The 17,879-nt window shown below is 34.9% G+C and overlaps 1 long non-coding RNA gene across 4 annotated transcripts in view; it reads left to right on the forward strand.

Moving 5' to 3' along the window:
• Positions 1–3,050: 3,050 nt before the first annotated feature.
• Positions 3,051–17,879, forward strand: part of LOC310906108 — a 58,625-nt gene continuing 43,796 nt past the window's right edge. For all 4 annotated transcript variants that reach the window (XR_014589350.1, XR_014589351.1, XR_014589352.1 and 1 more), the window contains exon 1: positions 3,051–3,154. This is a non-coding gene — a long non-coding RNA (uncharacterized lncRNA). The remainder of the gene's footprint in view (positions 3,155–17,879) is intronic.

Below are 17,879 nucleotides of genomic sequence, written 5' to 3' on the forward strand. Positions count from 1 at the left end.
ACATTGCACCATTTTTGAGCAGAAGACATATTGTTGACAATCACAAATTTTTCCTCATCATTTAATTATGGAAGGGATCACAGTCAGGAAAAGTTGCAATGAAAACTCTTCCTTAAGTTTATTTAAATGAATGGATGGATTTCCATGGATGTGTTTTGGCTTGGCTTGGCTTTCTAGCTTCCTGTAAACAATCCAGACCTTTCAAGAGCCAGGACGAATGCAGGCACTTCAGAAGACCTTGTCAGTCTTTCCTCACCTTTCAAGTGAAAATCTGGTCCTGTTGCCTTTGAAGTTAATAAGAGAGAATAGATATTTCCCAATAATGGGATGAATCCAAAACCAAAAAGCCATGACTTTTCTTCTTAGTAGGCTAGAAATAAAGATAGCCACAGGAGTTTCTAAAAATACTTCTTCCCAACAGAGGAAGAGGAGAATACAGACAAAAAGGCAATGCTGGCATCTCTTTAAAAATGTAGGCTACTTATCTTTAATTTTGCCTATACAGACTCCCTACAGATAGTGGATGCTTTTAGGGAAAATCAAATGCAATATTTTATGCTTAAAAGCTTGATGCAGTCTCAAAATTGTTATTTAATTTACCTCTTAAGCACCATTAAAAACACACTTCAAAATATCCTCCATTTGAGTTGATGGAATGAAACCTTCAAATAGCACTGCTTAATTGACATGTGCAGTTATTTGCATCCATCACTTATTTATTTAAATGGTTTTGGTAAATGTCTGCACATGTAGCTTTCAGATCTATTTCAATTAACAATAAATTAAGATAATTTTTCCCAGATCAAATCTATTTTGCCCACGAATGTAATCAGTGTGAGTGATGTCCACATCTTTAGATTGACCCATGTATTTTTCACTTTATTTTCTCCCCATCTTGTCAAGGAGGCAGAGAGAGAGAACAGCTGGGTTCTAGAAGCCAGCTAAGGTCACTACACTACAGAACTCAACAGCATTAAACATTTCAAACTTAAAAACTACAAAATATACAGAATTCCACACAGGTGAAAGAAAAAAAAAGAAATATCTTCCAAGCTAAACTGAGGAAACTGTGAAACTGTCAAAGTCTCCATCTTCATGGTATTTTATTATTTCCTTGTAGAGGGACATCAATAAGGAAAATGAGAACTGGTAGTCAAATTTGTTGGAGAAAAAACACTAAAAATATATTCAGCCAAAAAAAAAAATCATAAAATCACTGCAAACTGTGTAAAATTGTATTTTTTTACATGCCTCAGAAGAGAAAGAATGAATTCTAGAAGTGTTAATTAGAATTTGCTATATATATACATACATGTGATTTAGGGAACTATCAAATGCCAACTAGCATACTCCTCAAGAAAGTTTTGTACTTTATTTTTTCTGTGTTCGTTGGGAACTCTCTTCTCTGCAGTATTTTCTCCATACATCCTTTTTTCTTCTATCCCTTAACCCAGAACTAATATTTGTAAGAATCAAAACCCAAAGATACTGTCTTCAGGAAACTATTTACTCCTTATTACAAAAGAATATATGAGTGTTTATAACAAAGCTAACTGCACACAGAAGCAAAAAGGCAATATTAGGTGCGTAGGTGGATCGAAAAGTAAATTATTTATTGGATTATTTACTGCTATATAGGCTATGTACATTCAAAACTTGAACGCCCTCAGAATATTTTAGCAAATAATCCTCAATTAAGTGAAAATAAATCCCCTGTTTAAAATTAATCCATTGTGTGTTAATGAAATCCAACAGAGAAAAAAAAGTAAATAGCTCTCTGCTCAGTTTGGTGTCTTCTCAGAAGAATATTTCAAGAAATGCTATTCAGTCTTTTCCTGTCAGGTATTTCTCTATAGATAGGAATAATATTCAGGAAAATATGCTATTAATTAAATAAAATTTCAGATTTAAAACAAACATATGTGCTGATGGATATACCTTTAATTCCAATCTTCTTACTTAGATTTGAGCCTACTGCTCACTGAATGGAAGAAGGCTGGCATTGTTTGGACAAGATGCAAAAATTAAACTCTCCAAAATCTCTAATGCAGCTGTGTAAAAATACAAAATTAATAAGATTTTGATCCACGCTACAAAAATTTGTATTTATTAATACCTTTGATGTGGCTGGTTTTTGTCTCATCTTAATCAATTCAAAATATCTGGAATATTTATTTCAACATCACCAAGTTCACTTGTATCAGCAGTTTGATCCTTATTACATAGATATATATGATACACAATTTTAATAATGAGTGCTAAACATGAGAGTATCTTAAATGTGATGACCAAAATGGAAAAAAAAAATAAAAAAAGGATCAAAAGTCTGAACTGTTGTCTCTTTTCCCTAAGACAATCATCAGTGCTGCTTCAAGAATACAAGTAGTAGAAATAACACCTCATGCATGATCTGTGTCTAGCTTTAAAATTAAGTCACTAAAGACAGGTCTATTCACATTCCCACCAAACAACACTATATCAATATTTTCTTTTACCAAGCATATGCCAGAGACTACCCAAAGCATGATTGAAAGATACAAGCTGGTTTCTTAGACTTTGCAAAATGTGATTGAAGTGTGAAAGCAAGTGAGAATAGAAAAGTCACTCACCCAGCTTCCTTCCTACTTCAGAAAACAGTAATATATTAGCCCAGAAACAAATTATACATCCCAGCAGACAATGAGCTTCAAGAATTAGTGACCATTCCTGAAAAACACACAGAGAAAGGACAGCTGGATTGTAACACCCTCACATGCATGTTTCTGATTGTAAATATTCCTTCATATCTGCAGAGGTGAGAAAAAAGGACACCTGCTCTCAACATCTAGTAAATATTTGGTTGATTACCAAAAAGTCTGTCTAAAATGTACAAATCCTGTTTAATCACTTTCAACATTAATGGTCCACAAATAGTGAGAAAACCTCATGACAGAAGGTTGGGATGCTGATGATTAAACAATTAGTATTGAGCCAATTTTTGCTGCCTATATTTTCGTGGGATTGAAGGTTTTATTCATGCAGTTCAATAAAGCTCAGAATGTTCATGAGTCCTACTGGAATCAGCACGTCACCACAGAATGTATCTGCACACTTAACTGGGCTAGTGTGCTAGGTGTCCATTATACCTGCAGTTTAGATTATAACATCTTGACAGGTAGGTATCTAATTTAGCTATCTAAAATACTAAATTGAATACAGCCCTATGGATTCATGTTAGTTGCCTAAACATAGGTGCCCAGTGCCACTGGATACATCTCTAATGCAGTAAGCCATCTGAAATAATTTCATAGCAATGGCACACGGGATGCAGGAACTGCTGGTAACCCACACTATTCCAGAATGGGGGATGGCAGATGGGCAGAATGCCTTGCATCTAAAGAAGCACTGCGCATTCCCATTTAAGGAACTGAGTTCTACTGCTTCTCTATATGAGATGCAGTGACTCAGCTCTAGATATTCCCTGACTTAAACTGCTCAATCATTTTCTAAAGGATTGTGTAACACCTCATTTTTTCAAGGCTTTCTGCTTCAGTTCTTCTTTTCAGAGCAGTATAAAAGTAATTTTGAACAAACAAGTACAACACAGAATCTTGAGCTACATTTAACCAGATGGAATTATCCTTTCTCCATCCTTTCCCAGTGCCAACTCCATTATCAAAACCAGTGCCAGTCTGTGCAATGAAAAGTAGATGCTCTGTCTTTCTGCTTCCCATCTGGGAAGTCCAGTTTGTAGACTGTGCTACACACCAAGGTAAAATGATATTATCAGGCTTACACAGTGAGCCTATTAATGTTCTCCATTTTGTGAGAAGTTGAGGTACACACAGCTGAAACCCTCCTGGGGGCTTGGGTGAAATCTCCACGAAATCTCCACTCCCTGACTTACAGCAGGGGTGGGCATGAAGAAAACCATAAGGCACACTACTACCCTGTCTGCTCTAAAAGTTCTGCCTTCTCTGCAAGCAGAGCCCTGCTAAAAGCAAATGTCCAAAGGTCTGTGAGAGTTAATCATAGTGTCCAAGATCCTCCCACAGTGAAGTGTCTTGAATGTATTAAATATTTGCAAAGACACAAGGGTATTAAATTAGTAACTTCACTTGAGCATATTGAGGATTTTTTGATGAAATACCATCTTAAGGCTTAACATTGGCAAAAGGGTTAATAGAATACAAAATAGAGAAACCAAACAGTGTTATGTCCATGTATTAATCTGGTATGCTCTTGTTTCATGAATAAGATGTGCATTCCTGATGCTGCCTCATCTCAAGCAAAGTAGATTAGATTTTTAAAAGTGTCAAAAAGTGCAACAAGTAAAATCAAAGAACATGAAATGTTTATGTGTAAAGAAATGTTAGAGGTTTAAATACCATGAAGAGAAACACTTTCATCAACGATACAGCAGAAGTGATGAAGAAGTTACTATTTACTGAATTTTCATAGTATGAAGATCAGATTTCACTGCTGAAATTTCAGACAGAAGCTTCAAATCCAATATGTCATATTTCTTACCTGAATGATATGGTATAAAGTTAAATTTCAGTTTTGCTACAAAATCTGTGGATCCTGAAACTTATTGTGAGATTTCAAAGTATGAATAGACTAGAATATGTCTGAAGGAAGGTGATGGGCACAATCTCTAGCAGAGGAATTCTCTGAACAAAAGACAGCCAGAACCTATAAAAAATGCCTTATTCTTGTGCTTCCTCCTAAATATCAAACAACCATTGTCAGAAGTAGGATTTAAGGCTAGAGGAATCCAACACAAGCATTGTTATATACTTGTATAAATATAGCAAAAGTTAGTGAACAGAAAATGTGGCAAAACACTGATTAACAAAGAAAATACAATTTTTATGTATTTTCATCTCAGTTACTTTTTCTCAAAAGAAGGAAAATCAAAAGCTTTCTTCAATAAGCACTCAGGTGTGCCTCTTAGGTAGAAAAAATTGAAACTTCTAAGCCTTAGTAAGAGAATAATAAAGACTTGTGCTATTGAAAGAGAAGGTCTTTCATAGCAGAGCTTGAGGGTACCTCACTAAATATTAAATCACAAATTTTAGGCAAGATTATTTCCTAGCACACTTGCCTCCATAAAAGAAAACACTGGTTACTTTACCTATTATCTGCAGAAAGGAGTGTAATTTCATCCCTATAGTTTTAGTCCTTTCATGAATCAAATGACTTTTTTTTTAGTTGGTTAGTTTTTCATGGTTTTTTGTGGTTTGGTTGGTTGGTTGGTTGGTTTTTTGTTTGTTTGTTTGTGCTTTAAACTTATCACCAAGTTCAGGCTATTATTCCATTGGCTGGATAAACCAGGGCAAATGATATGAGGAAGTTTACATTTCAGATATAGGCCAACCTACTGTGATTTTTATACATAAATAAGCTAATTGAAGATACATGAGGCAGACAAAACCAGATATTTCATCCTATAGGTCACGGTTCATAATTCTTTGCTTTACTCCTGGTTTCCCTTGCACAATACTTGCATAGCTTTTCAAGATATTGCTCAGGGCATTACAAAATTTGTATATCAAGTCTAGACTTCTGGCATGAGTTAAAATTAATTTCTGCAGTTGCTATGAATGAAAGCAAATAATTGCAGTCAAACGTACCAATACAGGCAATGTGCCACCTAATTTGTTTTTGAAAAATCCTATCTGCCTATTAAAATGAACGAATCACTCTGTAATTGGGATGAAAGGACAACATTGAGAATATCAAATAGGATTTTAAGGTTTGTGCATAATTTGTATTTTCAAGGTATTCTAAGGTATTTCTAATTATGAAAAAGAGAGTTAGTGAGAAGAAAAAAAATCCAAACAAAAAAATAAACCCATAGCTTCATACAGAAATAAAAATATGGGGAAAAATAACGGGCAAAAGTGAATAAAATGTGAAAATCAGCAAAATAAAAATATTAATTAAGTGTACCATAGTGCTTTTATCTGTGACCCATGTAATTCAACTATCTCTTGAAGGTAGAGACTCCTACTTCAGACTGTAATAACTCAAGTTTTGATCATGCCTCATATTAATAATGTAGGTGTCATGACTGTATACAAAGAGCTGTGTGCCCTAGGTTCCCTTTAAATGTGAAGTCCTATCTGAAGTTTGTATCTTCAAATTGCAATGTCTGAAATAAGTCAAATGATTCAAACCAGCAGGAATGTGGGATATTTATCTTGTGTCTTTCAAGATGAAGTCCAGTACTGTACTGCAGATTTTTTTTTCAACTTCTCTGGGCAATCTGTTTCAGGGAATTACCATCTTCAGAGTAAAGAATTTCGTCTATTTTATGTCTTGATTGTTAGTCTTTATTTAAATCAGCTGAAGACATGCACACATGTCCAGTCCAAAAAGCATCAGAAATGTAGAATGCTGCCTCTCTCTTCTCCCAGACAGGATTTTAAGGTATTAGCTGGGGAAATCAGTATCAGTGTGGATGAAAATCAGTTGCTGTTGACTCAATGTTGGTTATTAATAGATCATATTGCTGAGTCATGTTTCAAAAATGGGAAATTGGTTTGAATTTGCATACAAACATTGTGGAAAACAGCAGAAGGAAAGGAGAAGAGGCTTTTGTAGTCATTCAAGGTTTGGAAACACCTGATTCAAATGACACACGGGTTTTTTTTCATTATCATCTAATTCTTATGAATGGCAGATGAATGAGCCCATGATGTTAGAAAAGAAGAAGAAAAATTACAGCTTTTATCTTTTAGAGAAAATTAAAATGCCTCTACAGAAAAAAAAAAAAAAAAAAAAAAAAAAAAGGCTATACTTGGTGTAGTTATTTATATTTTCTGGAGAGAAAAATACAAAATCAGCACAATACAGATGGAACAAAAGGTGAAAAAAAACCCTCTTTGTTTGGAGCAAAGAAAGAAAAGTATAAAAAATGCTTTATATTTTGTCCCTTTCTCCCTGGCCTTTTTTTCTGTCATTTCTGGGACACCCTTAAAATTTTGGGTTTTTTTATTTTAAAGACTGTTTCCAAAGTCCAAGAGTATTTTATGGTCTGGTGTTCCATCATATCTTGAAAATCATTCTTCTAATATTTGCCCCACAAGTAAATATCTTTAATAGTACCTTGGAAGTCAATTCTCCAGAATGCCTGAGGTGGAAGTACCTTGTCAAATAAAATACACATTATATATATTTATATGTATTTATGTATAAAATGAGCAGCTCTCAAGGCAGAAGGAAATACATATTAAGCTTCAGCCTACTGGTTTTCTTTTTACCACATTGCACCATTTTTGAGCAGAAGACATATTGTTGACAATCACAAATTTTTCCTCATCATTTAATTATGGAAGGGATCACAGTCAGGAAAAGTTGCAATAAAAACTCTTCCTTAAATTCATTTAAATGAATGGATGGGTTTCAATTGATGTGTTTTGGCTTGGCTTGGCTTTCTAGCTGCCTGCAAACAATCCAGACCTTTCAAGAGCCAGGACGAATGCAGGCACTTCAGAAGACCTTGTCAGTCCTTCCTCACCTTTCAAGTGAAAATCTGGTCCTGTTGCCTTTGAAGTTAATAAGAGAGAACAGATACTTTCCCAATAATGGAATGAATCCAAAACAAAAAGCCATGACTTTTCTTTTTGTAGGCTGGAAATAAAGATAGCCACAGGAGTTTCTAAAAATACTTCTCCAAAATTGTTGCCAACAGAGGAAGAGGAGAATACAGACAAAAAAATTAAGCATACTATTGTTTTTATTTAAAGAATAAAGCAAAATTAATTATAAAGGAATTAAATAATAATACAGTCTTTGACATTCTTTCAAAATAGTAGGTATTTTATTCTGGCTTAGTCCTTCTCTGGAACCACTTTAGAACCTACTTATCCTCTGCCCTTCTCTGCTTTATTTTGCCCCTGGGACAAATAGCTTTCCTTCATCCTTAGCTGCTGAAGAAGACTAAAGCAGATCAAACAACTTACTTGCTTTCTTTTTTTATAACTTTCTAGCTGCTTTGCCTGGTGAATCCCTGATCAGCCCTACAAGCTGTTCCCTGATCCTTTCCAAATAACTTTATTGCCAAGGTGACAAAACAATGCTCCTCCATGGGATTTAACTTATTGTCAGAGCAATTACATTTAAGTGATACATTTTAAGCCAGTAATACTTTTGTTAGCCCTGGATCAGAACCCCTTCTGAATTTTAGTTAAGGTTCAAGCTAAACTACTGCAGGAAAGCAATGATTGTCTTTCTAGTAAAAATAAAGTTTGCAATTTGTCAGGCAGTAGCAGAATACTTAGTCTCAAAAATGAAATCCCTACACTCTGCAGATAATGTCTTCAAACTGTTGCACTAACTGAGCAAAAGCATATTATTAAGGTGAGAGGTTTATTTTCAGTCATTGTTTCAGCACAAGGTCTTGGGCAAATACTATATTGGAGAAGAAAATCAAGGGAAGATTATGGCTACCAGCTGAGAAGGGAGCAATACAAGAAACACAGGATTGGTACTTTCTGATGGAAATGGTTCCTGTTTCACTAGACACTCATTCCTTTCCCTCATTCCAAGAAAGAATGATTCTATAGCAACTACAGAATGAAGACACAGGGAAAAGCCTATGAAGTGCTTCTAACAAGCTCAGAGACATGATGTGATGTAAGTATCATTAATATTCACTATTCATTTTGGTCTAGTAACAGGGGATAATGAATACGATCCCAGGGCTCAGGGGGCCTCTGCTTCTCCCACTAACAGAATGCACACTTTGGGAAAGAATCCCTGAGAACTTCAGGGGCAGAAAAAGTTTCCATAATATCTTTTTATAAGGAAGCATGGGCTGCAGTCTCAGCCATATTTCAGTTTGAGTATAAAAATATCCTGGAGGACATTCATTGAATTTGGGCCACATTTCTTGTGAAAAATTATACTCCCTGAATTTTCTTCCGTGTTTTTTTGTTTTTTTTTTTTTTTTTTTTTTTCCCCATAAATCTTCTATTTGTCTCTTAGAAAAAACAGCAGAACTCATTCCCATCGGTGGGAGGGTGCTTGGATATCTCAAGGAAAATAGGGCTCATTTTTGTTTTTTCCTGTGGGGTAGTCATTTCACACTTTAGTGAAAATGTGCCTCTAATCTCTGATTTTTATTCAATATATAGACAATGCTTCATATTCCCTGTCTTGTTTTGTTTTTCCCCCACTATCTGGCCGTAGCATACATCAGTCTTCTTCCCAATCAGATTTTTGGAAGTAAAGGTCTCTTATGTACTTATGTAGCATCTAAAAAAGGTCTTACTCATAGCTGAGTCCATTGGCACTTCTGTAATTCAAATAATCATTATAATACATGTAAAGGGAGAAGAGAAATTTAGATAATCTTTCTTGAACTCAAAAAGCGAGTAAAACCATAAGTACTGCTATCATTCTTCCCCATGTGTGCATGGAAAGTTTCATTAGGTCATGTCCTAAAGGCATAAATTGGTATAAAAGGAACATATTACATCTATGGGTTTATGTTGCATTATCTGGCCAAATAAACCTTTCATTGCTTCTGAGAGTGCTAAAACAATTGTAAAACTATGTTAGTTACTATGCTGTTTGAGATCTCTCTTAGGCTGCTTTTCTATTCTATTTCCATTCTCTGCCTTAACAAAACCACAATTTTGATATGTGGAAAAAAGGAAGTAAAAAAAGACATGTAAGATTAAATTTGTATCTTTGTAGAAACTAGAAATATCTTGTTCATTTAATTGGATTATTTCACAGATCATCTAATGAATACTAAGTCAATTCATTTTTCTGTGATGAGTGATATGTATTCATTTTTTAAATGCAACCTAGGCCCTTTTCCCTTTCCATTTCAAGGACATTTTAGACATCTGTAGGACTCAACCTTTTATCATAATTTCATGCTGGGAAGGTACAAAGGATTGTCTGAGTCAATAAAAGACTATTCAGGATAATAGACAAAACTTTAATAACTCAGTGATGATAAATCTTATTTTAAAAGACAGAGATGATTTGACCTGAGTGTGCTAACTCTTTAGCATGATGTGTGATTTAGTTAATATGCTCCATAGGAGCTAGTGATCTCCTCCCCATGCAACAATTTCCTTTTATAAATCTTCAGTAAGATATACTTGAGAGGACTACAAAATTATCAGCATTCTGTAAAGACTTCTTGAAAAGAACTGCTCTGTCTCACTGTCCAGCTACTTCCCAAATGGAAGATATCTAAAATGGATGAGCAGTACTTTATAAATTAAAAGTGATATGAGTATAGTAATGGCAGAACCTACAAAAGCTTACCAGCCTGATTTCCATCTCAAAACTACATAGTGATACATTAAATCCCACAGATTAAGTACTTACTAATAGTTCAAAGCACCTTTCGTTGCAGAAAAAATATTCTACAGTTGTCAGAATGTGTGATTTTACATCTCCATCTGAATCAGTTCAGTGATTTTGCACTCAGACCTGCGATAGTTTTCTAGAAGAATCACTGGTCTCTTCAGAAGAGCTTGTATTTGTGTTAAGGTGTTAAATGGTCACATGCATTTTCTAAATATTCAAGAATCTATTAATAATAAGTAAGAGTCTATTAAGTTACTGAAATAGCAAATGACTCATACAGCAGTACAAGATGAGAGAACACAATAAATGCATACCATTGCCATGTATGTGCTAAGGCAGTGTTTTACAATGCCGCAGAAAGGAGAGTAAATTTACTACCATTCTGTATATTGACAGCTTTTAGCATCTACCAGAGCTGCAATAGCTGGCATCAGTCTGAAAAGCAGTAGTTAATTCTGTGTGTATCCACATGCCCAGAGGAGGGGCTGATTGTGTGATTTTCAAGAGACTACCAGTAAAACACCTACCTGTTCTGATTGCATAAACTACACTTTCCTCCTACAAGCCAGAGACAGTTGAGTTTAAGTTTTCTCAGAGCATTCAACTCATGTCTTTAGTGGGGCTGTGGGGTTTTATTTCCTCTGGAAGCAAGGAGTAATTTACTTGCAATCACAACAAAATATTCTTTATAAATGAGAGTGATTACAAACTCAAAAGGTTTGCCTCTATTTTATTGGATGATACAGAGAAAAAGATAAGATTTTAAAAAGTTGTGACATCGATATGTTTATGATCTATTATTTTATCTAATGCAATCTAAGATTTGCATAGTATTCAGGAAGTAATCAAAAGAGATGAATGAGGGTGCAATGGATAAGAAAATAGGATGACAAAGCCAACAGAGCTCTGCAGAAAAATGCAAGGCACTAGCCAATGCCTAGAAAAGCAACGAGTAACAGATGAAATTTCATCAATGACTAATGAAGGTCAACCACCCAAGTCACCTAGTAATGCTTTCTCTTTGTGATTTTAAAGTTTAAGTAGCTTTTGATGGATACTGATGTTGCACCGAGAAAAACTAATGGACTGAAATACTGACTGAGCACAGTAAAAAGTTGGGTAACTTTTCTACTTCAAATTTAATTGCATTTCCTTTACATTTTATGCATTATTGTGATGATTTATATGTCAGACTTAAGCACATTTAGTGTAGTCAGTTTCTCTGCTACCAAAATTCTGCTTTAGTTACATTTCTGCAAATCTTTCATATACTCACCTTCAGGTGATCTGTGTATATTTTTAATGTGTGATGATAGTTACTTCTAAAAGACATGGAGGGTTAAAAGTTCACTAGCAGGAGTAATCTCAGTAAAACAAGGACCCAACTCATTTATAGCAGAACCTTGCAGAACTTCCACAGAGTAGAGATAACATCTTTATAGGGTCTTCCTAGGCCTCACAGGAGCCCTTGATGTTTCTTATAGTGAAGAGTTTCTGTAGGGCACCTGAGCTTTCACCACACAGAAATCCCTTCACTTGCCCTTCAAACATCTAACAGGGGAAAACACAATCAAAGAAATTTGAGTTGTGAAGGCACTGGGCTGAAGCACCCAAAACCCCAAGAACAACATGACCTCATGGGGTCATTGAACATCAATTTAACAATATTTCAAATAATATGTTCAGGACAAGTTTTACTGTCTTTTAGGGTGACTACACATTCCTCTAACATAGTCAAGCAAATAGATGCATATATTTTCTTTATTATTCTTTCTTCATTCTAAAAGAGTGTTCCAACTTCAGCCAATTTTCAGAAGACTTCATATTATTACTATAAAAAAGAGTCTTCTAAAATTATTTTGTTAAACTACAAAAAGTTATTTGATGAGTTTTTATTTTAGATAACTGAACATTTTCATTGGAGCTCATTAGAATTGTTGGCACGACCAAAAATAATGTTTTCTTGAATTTTATGTTCCATCCAAAGGAATTTCCTTGAAAATAGATTTCAAGAGAAAAGAAATATTATCTGAAGGCTATATGAAAAATAATTATTAACCAACTACTAACTTATAAATCAGATTCCTTAATATCCCTATACTGAATATCTATACTTTTGTCATTTTGCCGCAGGTTGTACTACACTTAATTATCTCTGTAAAGAAGACAGATGGCTTGTGTTTTATGAGCTCTCAGCTTTCTTCCCCCTTGACTGACCATGCATGCCAATATTCACAAATTACAAAACTTATACTCTCATTTTCCTTAATTAGCTTCAAGCAAAAATGTATCATGGCTTTGGACCATTTTTAATTTTTTTTCCTCTACTCATACAACATAAAATTGTTTTTAAAAAAATTAGAAATCTCAAGCAGACTTCAATTTTTACTAGAAGGCCCTGGAAAGTCTATCAGTCTTCTATGTCTATAGTATCAAGTATTATAAGAGGTAATACTTTTGTTGCCAATGTACTTCACATACTTCTCTTTTACTGCAATAACTAGTGATATTTACTGCATTCAGGGAAACAATCAGTGCTTGAGGAATTTCTGCTAGTTCTCTTTAGAAAATACTCTTTTATCCACAGTCTTTTTTCTACTTCCATGACTATCAACATAGATTTTCCATTGGACATGATCCATCATATTGCACTGAATGTAGGGTCTTCCATCATGAAAACACAGATAAGTGTAAGCAACTCTAACTTCAATGTGACTTAAATATCTGCCTGCAGTAATATACAGATTAAAAGATTTCAGTGTAACATATTTTAAGATAAATCACTGCTGTCTAATTGAGTCCTGTGTGAGCTGTCCCTTTAAATCTTAAAATTCTGTACCTTAACTTTTAATACTGCATGGCTTTTGTTCCCTGCTTTTCTATGAGAGGTGCAGCTGTTTGGTAAATGGGCCCACAGGAGGAATGGTAAACAGACAGCAAAGATCTGAGACATGAATATTGGGGAGTATTTCACTATTTCATACATAGCAAAATAACAGCTGTCATGGTCATTCTTTTGCTATACTTATGACTAAAATATCAAGGAATAATGTTATGGTTATTATGAATCAGTATAGGATATACATCTGATTGTAAATGAAGGGTTTTAGCTTTTTAAATTTGTCAATGTAACTTTCAAATAAAATAGTTTACAAAAGTAAACTTTCTGCATTTTTAGACAGTTTAACAAGCTACTCTATATCTCCAGTACACCACTCACAATTATCCCATTTGGCTTTATACAATAATGTTTATTGTTTAGTACATGTAAATTACTTTTCAGTCTTCACTGAGAGAGTATGGTCTACCCTCTTGACTGTATGTCCATTCTTCCTCATGTACGATGAAGGCTATGCCTACCCATGGATCTTTCTTGGGCTTCTGCAACCCTTGGCCTCTGTTTCTGCTCTGTCTTCAGGTTGTGGCAGTGCTTGGGAAATCTGAGTTATAGAAAAAAAGAACTAAAGCCTTTCATAGGTACAGAAGATTCTTTCTCCTTATGCTAACTAAATAGACTCTGAAAGTAATTTTTTCTCCCACTGGTCTGAATTACTTACTGTTATTGTAAGACAGACCAATGCCAACACACCTGAAACACTGTCTCATTCTCTTCAGTCTTTTTGTACTTGTAGTAACCACATTGAATGGGATTTTAACCTGGCTCAAATCTTACCCGTCCCCTCAATACCTTCATTCCAGCTGAGAGAGCCTTTACACTCACCCTAAATCTATTCTGATATTTTTTGGATAAACAGAAAATAAAAACTGTAACTGAGAATACTTTGTCAATAGGAAACCCATTATGTTTGCTTCACTGCAATCCTAACTAATTCAAGTGATCTTTAATCTGCAGTTCTCTGCCATGATAGCCCAGTGTGATTCCATAGCAGTGATTTGCTTTATCTCATGAATATGTACTTGGGGAGTTTGTAATCCACACATCATTGACACAGTAAACTCTAACCCAGTTTCTTCTTTGAGCTATTGCTATCTATTTAGTCAGTAGTTGCTGTATTTGAAAAAAAAAAAAAAAAAAAAAAAAAAAAAAAAAAAATTACATAATCTCTTTAATTTATATATCAGTATATGCATAGAAGGTATGTATATTTAAAATTGTTTAAAAAAATAGCTAATATATATGTTTTTTTTTTCTTTAAGCCAAACAGACTATTTCATTTTATTGTAACAATTCAGTACTAATCCAAATTACAGAATACTTCTATCTGCAGACTGCTTTAGAGATTTACTAATCCAAAAAATTGCATAAAACAACCAAAGTAGTATTTTAACTGGCGTAAATATAATTAGCAGTGTTACATGCAAATTACTGAAATCGTAAGGACGTGTTTTGTGACATGTAAAGTGAAAGTAGATTTCTTTGTTTCTAACAGATCTACTAATCACATAGTTCTTTAGGTCTACTTTTCCCCAACCCTTTCAAGATTACCCTACAAAAAGGCAGTCCCTAACGAATGATGTCTTCTTTTCCATGAATTAAACACAAGCTCACACCATTAATTTCAGTTACTGTGTTAATGATTATATCATCTCCTTAATAAAGAATTACAGTCCCTTTCCCTGACACAGTGAAACACATAGACAAAATGGTTATTGCGAAACATTGTTAGAATAAGTCCTGTAGTTGTGAAGCTGCATTTAAGTGAATCCATGATTAGCCATGTTGCAAGCAGCAAAGAGAGCTCCAGGAGGCCACACTGTGAAGAGGATTTCTTAATACCTCCCTCCTCTAATTAGCACAGGAAGAAATGAGGATTTTTACCCTTTTGAAATGAGGAAGGCACAAAATGCCTAATGTCATATTAGTTTGCATGTTGGGATAAGGGGGAAGAAATTACATCCCTTTGGTTTGGTAGTGTAAGCTCTACTGAATAGGACAGAGGAGCTGAAAATGGTGGGAATCAATGTATCTGTAAGGAATGGGTGTAGATCCTTTAAGCAGAGGTTCAAAAGTCTCCTGTCCTTCTGTCTCAAAAAAAGGACAAACCAATGGCAGCATCCTTTCAGTAAAGCAGACATAAAGACGTATCTGGAGATAGTTATCACCTTCAAAATGCATTTGATATAGTAAGGGCTTAACTATACTGGCAAGAACATCACGGGTCTTTGGATCGCTTCAGCTTCATTAGACTGCCAGGAGCTGTAGATAATCACTGAGGTGGCAGGAACTACTCACCCCCTACACTTTCTAGCTTCTAGCTGAGTGTCAACAGTCATTGCTTGCTTACACATTCCTACATCAGGCAGGAACCAGCCGAATTAAAAAGTATTGACGATGTGCATACCTGATCCAAAACGCTTTATAAGGCCAGTTTCCCGCTCATGTGTCCACCTTTCCCACAAGCCCTGGTTTTCATGTACAGAGGCCTGAATTCATAGGTCAGATGAATGTCAAGTCCAACCCGAAAGACAGATTTCTTCTAAGGAGATCCCAACATGCACTAGATGCATTTGTCTGCAGGTCACGTTAGGCAGTTTCTTCTTCCCAAGAAGAAAACAAAACTAGAGTATGAGAGCCAGAACTACCCTGCTTTCATGTTATAGATCTCCCTTTCCAGATATTTATTATTTGTATAATAGTTCTGCAGCATTATTGAACCTTTTTTCTTCTCAAGTAAGGAATTTAAACAAGGTGATATCAGGCAGATCATGTGCACATTACATAAGAAAGCAAAAGCTTCTTTCCAATGCACCTATTATATTTTTCATTTTTAATCTGCTCCTGCTAAGAATTTCGGTTCTTGTGTTAGAGGCCCAGTGCTGCTAGGTCTTTCAGAATTAGTAGTGAACTTCCTTTAGAAAGGAAAAAAAAGATTATTTTAGTGTTTTCCTTGCATTTCTACTGTATGGCATTTGTGATGAAATAGATTACCATTCTTTTGTGTCTGCTTTTCTAGCTGAAATTTCTCAAGGTGTTTCCATGCCAAGTGTGATCTTTCTTAATGCATGACCTTTTCCAGTTTAACCTCACATAACATTCCTTGTAGCTACTAAAAATGCAATTTGGGTTTTTTTTAAGGCAAATATAAATTTAAATTTTCACCCCAGAAGACAGGAGTGAAATCTATTTTCTAAGGACAGGGTTTAATTTCTCATTAGACAAAGACTGATTAAGTTCCAGCATCTGCTGATTTAAAGCTTGAAAATGAAAACCTGAGTGGCTTTACTCCTCAGACTAAACAGAATTATTGTTGACTGGATAATTAGCTGTGGCTATTGTGTCTGAAACTGAAATATCTCCCTGCAGCTGCAGCTGAAAACATTTTCTCTAAAATAGATTGATTCCAGGGTTAATTATCTTGGATTCCAAACAAAACTAAATTAAATCTGGACCTGCAGTATTTTTAAATGTACAAAATATAATTTTTTTAAAAAAATTCTATAATACACTGGCTCTTCATCAAATAATTCAAGAGAGAAAGGTACAATCCTTCTTCGATCAAGTGTCAGGGTGGCCATTTCAAGTGACGCAATGAGACAGAATTTTATGGTTGCTGTTCAATGACTTAGACAAAATAACAATTACAAGATTTTCTTAAAGGAGTTACCCAAACAGAAGGTAATCTTCATATCACTCTGCTGTGACCTTCCAGTCATTGTCAGAGCTCGTACCTGTGGACCACATTCTGCTTCATGATGAGGTAGACTGAGCTGGTCTCAACCTCATAAAAACACGTTACTTGGACAGCTGCATTGTGAAGAATGGAATTGTTGTTATGAATTGTAGCTTAGAAAGAGTGTCCTGGGGAAAACAGATTATTAAAAAAAGGGTTGGAATCACTGTGGTTCTATGCTGCACTGCTAAATGAAAGAGAGGCATTAAATCCAACACTAACTGGCCCACATCTACACTACTTAGGGCTAGTTTACTTTAAGGCAAATTTCATCTGGAGATGGCTTGTGGAAGCAGAACAAAACTGATCTGTGGATACCATTTTACTCTTCCTTTAGCTTTGCTCCTTACATAGAGCATCACAAGGAGACTCATGATTCTCCTATGTTGGACTAGACTAATTGTACCTACAGGATAATGACTAGGCTGAAAGGAGCCAGAGAAACTTAATATGTATTAATTTAGATTTAGCTTACAGATATAGCCAAAGACATTTCTATGGAAGGGAGATCTTGGCTTTATTTTGCAGACAAAGAAATTACAAGTAATGCTGTAGTATGAAGGAGTTAAATAAACACAAATCTATAGAAACACTGTGTATCAGGTGGAAATAATTTTAAAATGAGTTAGCATAGTATTTTATTAGCTAATTTAAAAAAAAAATATTAATGACTACTCTCTTGGTTCTGACAGCCATTTTTATTGTAGACATTTTTAGATTTCCTTTTTGATATAATTCAGAACACAAAGACACTTGTGTTTAGGCATCTATGTATAGGTTTTTACAAGCAGTGGATATCTGGAACTTTATCAAAGACATAAAACAACACCTCCAGCACCAGTGAAAAGCTGTCCTGGCTGGCCTCTGGCTGCTATTACCTAAGGATAAGATTGTCCTTTGCTTCTCTTGTCACATTTACCAGTTTCAGAT

The sequence above is a fragment of the Zosterops lateralis genome (genome assembly GCF_965231275.1).
Source record: "Zosterops lateralis genome assembly, chromosome: 2".
Taxonomy (NCBI): Eukaryota; Metazoa; Chordata; class Aves; order Passeriformes; family Zosteropidae; genus Zosterops; species Zosterops lateralis.